This window comes from Triticum dicoccoides, chromosome 3A (genome assembly GCF_002162155.2).
Source record: "Triticum dicoccoides isolate Atlit2015 ecotype Zavitan chromosome 3A, WEW_v2.0, whole genome shotgun sequence".
In the NCBI taxonomy this organism is placed as follows: Eukaryota; Viridiplantae; Streptophyta; class Magnoliopsida; order Poales; family Poaceae; genus Triticum; species Triticum dicoccoides.
In genome coordinates this window covers 64,821,387-64,830,663 of record NC_041384.1, presented here as the reverse complement: position 1 = coordinate 64,830,663, position 9,277 = coordinate 64,821,387, and positions in this window count along the sequence as shown.

The following is a 9,277-nucleotide window of genomic DNA, read 5'->3' as shown; positions in this document are numbered from 1 at the left end:
TCACATTGCGCATATGATGATGTCCTACCGAGTGGACCCAGAGATACCTCTCCGTTTACACGGAGTGACAAATCCCAGTCTCGATCCGCATAAAACAATAGATACTTTCGGAGATACCTGTAGTGCACCTTTATAGTCACCCAGTTACGTTGTGACGTTTGATACACCCAAAGCACTCCTACGGTATCCAGGAGTTACACGCTCTCATGGTCGAAGGAAGAGATACTTGACATTGGCAAAGCTCTAGCAAATGAACTACACGATCTTTTGTGCTAGTCTTAGGATTGGGTCTTGTCCATCACATCATTCTCCTAATGATGTGATCCCGTTATCAACGACATCCAATGTCCATAGCCAGGAAACCATGACTATCTGTTGATCACAATGAGCTAGTCAACTAGAGGCTCACTAGGGACATATTGTGGTCTATGTATTCACACATGTATTACGATTTCCGGATAATACAGTTATAGCATGAATAAAAGACAATTATCATGAACAAGGAAATATAATAATAATACTTTTATTATTGCCTCTAGGGCATATTTCCAACAGTCTCCCACTTGCACTAGAGTCAATAATCTAGTTCACATCGCCATGTGATTAACACTCACAGGTCACATCGCCATGTGACTAATACCCAAGAGTTTACTAGAGTCAGTAGTCTAGTTCACATCACTATGTGATTAACACTCAATGAGTTTTATGTTTGATCATGTTGCTTGTGAGAGAGGTTTTAGTCAACGGGTCTGAACCTTTCAGATCCGTGTGTGCTTTACAAATCTCTATGTCATATCCTAGATGCAGCTACCACGCTCTATTTGGAGCTATTCCAAACAACTGTTCTACTTGGAGCTATTCTAAATTATTGCTCCATTATATGTATCCGGTCTCTCTACTCAGAGCTATCCGGATAGGTGTCAAGCTTGCATCGTCGTAACCTTTACGACGAACTCTTTTACCACCTCCATAATCGAGAAAATTCCTTAGTCCACTAGTTATTAAGGATAACTTTGACCGCTGTCCTGTGAGCCATTCTTGGATCACTCTTGTACCCCTTGACTGACTCATGGCAAGGCACACTTCAGGTGCGGTACACAGCATAGCATACTGAAGAGCCTACGTCTTAAGCATAGGGGACGACCTTCGTCCTTTCTCTCTATTCTGCCGTTGTCGAGCTTTAAGTCTTAACTTCATACCTTACAACTCAGGCAAGAACTCCTTCTTTGACTGGTCCATCTTGAACACCTTCAAGATCATGTCAAGGTATGTGCTCATTTGAAAGTATTATTAAGCATTTTGATCTATCCTTATAGATCTTGATGCTCAATGTTCAAGTAGCTTAATCCAGGCTTTCCATTGAAAAACACTTTCAAAATAACCCTATATGCTTTCCAGAAATTCTACGTCATTTCTGATCAACAATATGTCAACAACATGTACTCATCAGAAATTCTATAGTGCTCCCACTCACTTCTTTGGAAATACAAGTTTCTCATAAACTTTGTACAAACCCAAAATTTTTGATCATCATCAAAGCATACATTCCAACTCCGAGATGCTCACTCCAGTCCTTAGAAGGATTGCTGGAGCTTTGCATACTTATTAGCATCTTTCGGGATTGACAAAACCTTCCGGTTGTATCACATACAACCTTTCCTCATTAAAATCGTCGAGGAAACAATATTTTGACATCCTATCTGCAAGATTTCATAAATAATGCAGTAATCGCTAATATAATTCCAACAGACTCTTAGCATCGCTACGAGTGAGAAAATCTCATCGTAGTCAACTCCTTGAACTTGTCGGAAAACATCTTAACGACAAGTCGAGCTTTCTTAATGGTGACATTTACCATCATTGTCCGTCTTCCTTTTGAAATCCATCTGTACTCATTAGCCTTACGACCATCGAGCCGTTCTGCCAAAGTCTACACTTTGTTTTCATACATGGATCCTCTCTCGGATTTTATGGCCTCAAGCCATTTATCGGAATCCGGGTCCACCATCGCTTCTCCATAGCTCGTAGGTTCATTGTTGTCTAGCAACATGACCTTCAAGACAGGATTATGTACCACTCTGAAGTAGTACGCATCCTTGTCATCCTACGAGGTTTGGGAGTGACTTGATCCGAAGTTTCATGATCAATATCATAAGCTTCCACTTCAATTGGTGTAGGTGCCACAGGAACAACTCCCTGTGCCCTGTCACACACTAGTTGAAGAGACGGTTCAATAACCTCATCAAGTCTCCACCATCCTCCCACTCAATTCTTTCGAGAGAAACTTTTCCTCGAGAAAGGACCCGATTCTAGAAACAATCCATATTGCTTTCGGATCTGAATTAGGAGGTATACCCAACTGTTTTGGGTTTCCTATGAAGATGCATTTTATCCGCTTTGGGTTTGAGCTTATCAACCTGAAACTTTTTCATATAAGTGTCGCAGCCCCAAACTTTTAAGAAACGACAACGTAGGTTTCTCTAAACCATAATTCATACGGTGTCATCTCATCGGAATTACGTGGTGCCCTATTTAAAGTGAAATGTGGTTGTCTCTAATGCCTAACCCATGAACGATAGTGGTAATTCGATAAGAGACATCATGGTACGCACCATATCCAATAGGGTGCAACTATGATGTTCGGACACACCATCACATTATGGTGTTCCAGGCGGTATTAATTGCGAAACAATTTCCACAATGTCTTAATTGTGTGCCAAAACTCGTAACTCAGATATTCATCTCTATGATCATATCATAGACATTTTATCCTCTTGTCACAATGATCTGCTACTTCACTCTGAAATTACTTGAACCATTCAATAATTCAGACTTGTGTTTCATCAAGTAAATATACTCAACATTTACTCGAATCATCTGTGAAGTAAGAACATAATGATATTCACTGCATGCCTCAGCACTCATTCGACTGCACACATCAAAATGTGTTACTTCCAACAAGTTGCTATCTTGTTCCATCTTACTGAAAATGAGGCTTTTCAGTCATCTTGCCCATGTGGTATGATTTGCATATCTCAAGTGATTCAAAATCAAGTGAGTCCGAACGATCCATTTGCATGGAGTTTCTTCATCCATATACACCAATAGACATGGTTCGCATGTCTCAAACTTTTCAAAAACGAGTGAGTCCAAAGATCCATCAACATGGAGCTTCTTCATGCGTTTTATACCATTATGACTTACATGGCAGTGCCACAAGTAAGTGGTACTATCATTACTATCTTATATCTTTTGGCATGAAAATGTGTATCACTACGACCGAGATTCAATAAACCATTCCTTTAGGTGCAAGACCATTGAAGGTATTATTCAAAAATAGAGTAACCATTATTCTCCTTAAATGAATAACCGTATTGCAATAGACATAATCCAATCATGTCTATGCTCAACGCAAACACCAATCTCGGTGGTAGAGGGAGCGTGCGATGCTTGATCATATCAACCTTGGAAACACTTCCAACATATATCGTCAGCTCACCTTTAGCTAGTCTCCGTTTATTCCGTAGCTTTTATTTCGAGTTACTAACACTTAGCAACCGAACCGGTATCCAATACCCTGGTGCTACTAGGAGTACTAGTAAAGTACACATTAACATAATGTATATCCAATATACTTCTATCGACCTTGCCAGCCTTCTCATCTACCAAGTATCTAGGCTAATGCTGCTCCAGTGGTTGTTCCCCTTATTACAGAAGCACTTAGTCTCGGGTTTGGGTTCAACCTTGGGTTTCTTCACTAGAGCAGCAGCTGAATTGCCGTTTCATGAAGTATCCCTTTGTTCCCTTGCCCTTCTTGAAACTAGTGGTTTCACCAACCATCAACAATTGATGCTCCTTCTTGATTTCTACTTTCGCGGTGTCAAACATCATGAATATTTCAAGGATCATCATATCTATCCCTGATATGTTATAGTTAATCACGAAGCTCTAGCAGCTTGGTGGCAATGACTTTGGGGAAACATCACTATCTCATCTGGAGGATCAACTCCCACTCGATTCAAGTGATTGTTGTGCTCAGACAATCTGAGCACAAGCTCAACGATTGAGCTTTTCTCCCTTAGTTTGCAGGCTAAGAAAATCGTCGGAGGTCTTATACCTCTTGACGTGGGCACGAGCCTGAAATCCCAATTTCAGCCCTCGAAACATCTCATATGTTCCACGACGTTTCGAAAACATCTTTGGTGCCTCTACTTAAACCATTTAATTGAACTATCACGTAGTTATCAAAACGTGTATGTCCGATGTTCGCAACATCGACAAACAACGTTGGGGTTCAGCACACTGAACGGTGCATTAAGGACATAAGCTTTCTACTGATCGCATAATCGCTATTATCAACTTTCAACTATATTTTCTCTAGGAACATATCTAAACAGTGGAACTAAAGCGCGAGCTTACGACATAATTTGCAAAAGGTCTTTTGACTATGTTCAGGATAATTAAGTTCATCTTATGAACTCCCACTCAGATAGACATCCCTCTGGTCATCTAAGTGATTACATGATCCGAGTCAACTAGGCCGTGTCCGATCATCACGTGAGACGGACTAGTCATCATTGGTGAACATCTTCATGTTGATCGTATCTACTATACGACTCATGCTCGACCTTTCGGTCTCCGTGTTCCGAGGCCATGTCTGTACATGCTAGGCTCGTCAAGTTAACCCTAAGTGTTTTCGCTGTGTAAAACTGTCTTACACCCATTGTATGTGAACGTAAGAATCCATCACACCCGATCATCACGTGGTGCTTAGAAGCGACGAACTGTAGCAACGGTGCACAGTTAGGGGAGAACACTTCTTGAAATTGTTGTAAGGGATCATCTTATTTACTACCGTCGTCCTAAGCAAACAAGATGCATAAACATGATAAACATCACATGCAATCAAATAGTGACATGATATGGCCAATATCATTTTGCTCCTTTTGATCTTCATCTTCGGGGCTCCATGATCATCATCGTCACCGGCACGACACCATGATCTCCATCATCATGATCTCCATCATCGTGTCTTCATGAAGTTGTCACGCCAACGACTACTTCTACTTCTATGACTAACGCGTTGAGCAATAAAGTAAAGTAGTTTACATGGCGTTCTTCAATGACACGCATGTCATACAATAAATAAAGACAACTCCTATGGCTCCTGCCGGTTGTCATACTCATCGACATGCAAGTCGTGAATCCTATTACAAGAACATGATCAATCTCATACATCACATATCATTCATCACATTCTTCTTGGCCATATCACATCACATAGCATACCCTGCAAAAACAAGTTAGACGTCCTCTAATTGTTGTTGCATGTTTTACGTGGCTGCTATGGGTTTCTAGCAAGAACGTTTCTTACCTACGCAAGACCACAACGTGATATGCCAATTGCTATTTACCCTTCATAAGGACCCTTTTCATCGAATCCGTTCCGACTAAAGTGGGAGAGACTGGCACCCGCTAGCCACCTTATGCACCAAGTGCATGTCAATCGGTGGAACCTGTCTCACGTAAGAGTACGTGTAAGGTTGGTCCGGGCCGCTTCATCCCACAATACCGTCGAAACAAGATTGGACTAGTAACGGTAAGCATATTGAACAACATCAACGCCCACAACTACTTTGGGTTCTACTCGTGCAAAGAATCTACGCAATAGACCTAGCTCATGATGCCACTGTTGGGGAACGTAGCAGAAATTCAAAATTTTCCTATGTGTCACCAAGATCTATCTATGGAGAGACCAGCAACGAGTAGAAAGAGAGTGCATCTACATACCCTTGTAGATCGCTAAGCGGAAGCGTTCAAGTGAACGGGGTAGATGGAGTCGTACTCGTCGTGATTCAAATCACCGATGATCAAGTGCCGAACGCACGGCACCTCCGCGTTCAACACACATACAGCCCGGTGACGTCTCCCAAGCCTTGATCCAGCAAGGAGAGAGGGAGAGGTTGAGGAAGACTCCATCCAGCAGCAGCACAATGGCGTGGTGGTGGTGGAGGAGCGTGGCAATCCTGCAGGGCTTCGCCAAGCACCGCGGGAGAGGAGGAGTACTTGTGAGAGGGGGAGGGCTGCACCAGAACTTCGTCTATAGCTCCCATGTGCCTCCCCACTATATATAGGGGTGGAGGGGCTGGTTTCTTGCCCTCCAAGTCCATTGGGGCGTTGGCCAAGGTGGGAGGAAAGAAATCTCATTATTTCCTTCCCCACCGATTGTTATCCCCCCTTTTTAGGGATCTTGATCTTATCCCTCCGGGATATGATCTTATTCCTTCTAAGGGGGGATCTTGGTGCGCCTTGACCAGGGGTGTGGGGCCTTGCCCCCACTACCCACGTCCATGTGGGTCCCCCCATGCAGGTGGGCCCCACTCCGGAACCTTCTAGAACCTTCCCGGTACAATACCGAAAAATCCCAAACATTTTCCAGTGGCCAAAATAGGACTTCCCATATATAAATCTTTACCTCCGGACCATTCCGGAACTCCTCGTGACGTCCGGGATCTCATCCGGGACTCCGAACAACATTCGGTAACCACATACAAACTTCCTTTATAACCCTAGCATCATCGAACCTTAAGTGTGTAGACCCTACGGGTTCGGGAGACATGTAGACATGACCGAGACGTTCTCCGGTCAATAACCAACAGCGGGATCTGGATACCCATGATGGCTCCCACATGTTCCACGATGATCTCATCGGATGAACCACGATGTCAAGGACTTAATCAATCCCGTATTCAATTCCCTTTGTCTATCGGTATGTTACTTGCCCGAGATTCGATCGTCGGTATCCAATACCTTGTTCAATCTCGTTACCGGCAAGTCACTTTACTCGTTCCGTAACACATCATCCCGTGATCAACTCCTTGGTCACATTGCGCATATGATGATGTCCTACCGAGTGGGCCCAGAGATACCTCTCCGTTTACACGGAGTGACAAATCCCAGTCTCGATCCGCATAAAACAATAGATACTTTCGGAGATACCTGTAGTGCACCTTTATAGTCACCCAGTTACGTTGTGACATTTGATACACCCAAAGCACTCCTACGGTATCCAGGAGTTACACGCTCTCATGGTCGAAGGAAGAGATACTTGACATTGGCAAAGCTCTAGCAAATGAACTACACGATCTTTTGTGCTAGTCTTAGGATTGGGTTGTCCATCACATCATTCTCCTAATGATGTGATCCCGTTATCAATGACATCCAATGTCCATAGCCAGGAAACCATGACTATCTGTTGATCACAACGAGCTAGTCAACTAGAGGCTCACTAGAGACATATTGTGGTCTATGTATTCACACGTGTATTACGATTTCCGGATAATACAGTTATAGCATGAATAAAAGACAATTATCATGAACAAGGAAATATAATAATAATACTTTTATTATTGCCTCTAGGGCATATTTCCAACAAAAACAAGTCCAGCAAAGCCGCCCGATGTGCCGACATCCTGATGGGAGCTGCACATATCTCGTTCTCAGGGCAACACCGGATAGGTCAAGCTACGAGTAAAACCAGCCCTCAAGTTTCCTCGAGGTGGCCCCACAGGCTGCCCATTTCGGACCAACACTTAGACAAGCACTGGCCCGGGGAGTTAAAATAAAGATGACCCTTGGGCTGGCCTAACCCAAGGGAAAAAGAGGCTAGGTGGCGAATGGTAAAACCAAGGTTGGGCCTTGCTGGAGGAGTTTTATTCAAAGCGAACTGTCAAGGGGTTCCCATTATAACCCAACCGCGTAAGGAACGCAAAATCCGGGAACATAACACCGATATGACAGAAAACTAGGGCGGCAAGAGTGGAACAAAACACCAGGAATAAGGCCGAGCCTTCCACCCTTTACCAAGTATATAGATGCATTAATTAAATAAGATATATTGTGATATCCCAACAAGTAAACATGTTCCAACAAGGAACAACATCTCCATGTTCCAACAAGGAACAAACTTCAATCTTCACCTGCAACTAACAACGCTATAAGTGGGGATGAGCAAAGCAGTAACATAGCCAAACAACGTTTTGCTAGGACAAGGTGGGTTAGAGGCTTGGTTCAACAATATAGGAGGCATGATAAGCAAGTGGTAGGTATCGCAGCATAGGCATAGAAAAAGAGCGAGCAACTAGCAAGCAAAGATAGAAGTGATTTCGAGGGTATGGTCATCTTGCCTGAAATCCTGCAAGGAAGAAGAACGAGTCCATGAAGGAGACAAACGGACGTAGTCGAATGAATCCTCACAACACGATGTTATCGGAACCAACTCGAAGAAGCAAACACCGGAAAGAAGCACACAATATAGTAAACAACCCTCACATAATCATGGCATGATGCACAAACAAGTATGACGCATGTCCGGATTAAAGAGGCATGGCATGGCAAGGTGCACAAGCAATCCTACAAATTAAGTGGAGCTTAATATGCAACTCCGTTGCATATTGACCGAACACCACATCAATTATTTAGTTCACTCTTGGTTAGGTACTCCACAATATTAAATGTTGGTTAACATGGCAAGAGGTGAAGCATAACAAAACTATACCATCTAAACAATTTAAATGGGGTCGGATATAACAAACAACAAATCCGGTAAATCCCCATATGCATTTAGCAAATTGATGGAAACAACAAATATAATCATTTTAAATGTTGTTATTATGATGCGAATGACATATGCAAGTTTTAAGCAATTTTATGAAAATGTTGACATGAGCATGTTATGAAGCATTTGTCACCGTGGTGGAATAAAGGGGTGCCACGGCAACGAATCCGAAAATGATGCCACGGCAACATATCGGTTCCGGTAGCTCATGGAGATACCGGTGCAAAAGGAAGCGTGCGGATGTGTGAAACATGCTAGAGATGGTGGGGTGCTCCCGACTACCGGGTTCCCACGGGTTAGTGGCATGGAAATGAGTGACAATTCAGACACGGTGCAAACACAAGCATCTCATACATCACACAACATTCGTTCACGGGCGTCGTCTCGGGTTATACCTTCAAAGCGTGCAAACGGGACGGTTCGAGTTCGTCGAGGGAAGTAGTCATTCCGCGATGGTAGAAGAAGTAGTGGTACAATTGGTCCTCGCCGGTAGTGGTACACGTTTGTTTTAAAGAGGTACTTGACGCATCCGAGGTTTCCGAAGGCGACGGTAGTGGAACTTGGTGAATCCGAGTTTCTCGGAGGTCGTCGTCGAACTTGGTCAAATACACGATGTGGGTAGACGTTCACTCAACGTCTTCGGCGATGGTAGTTGTACAC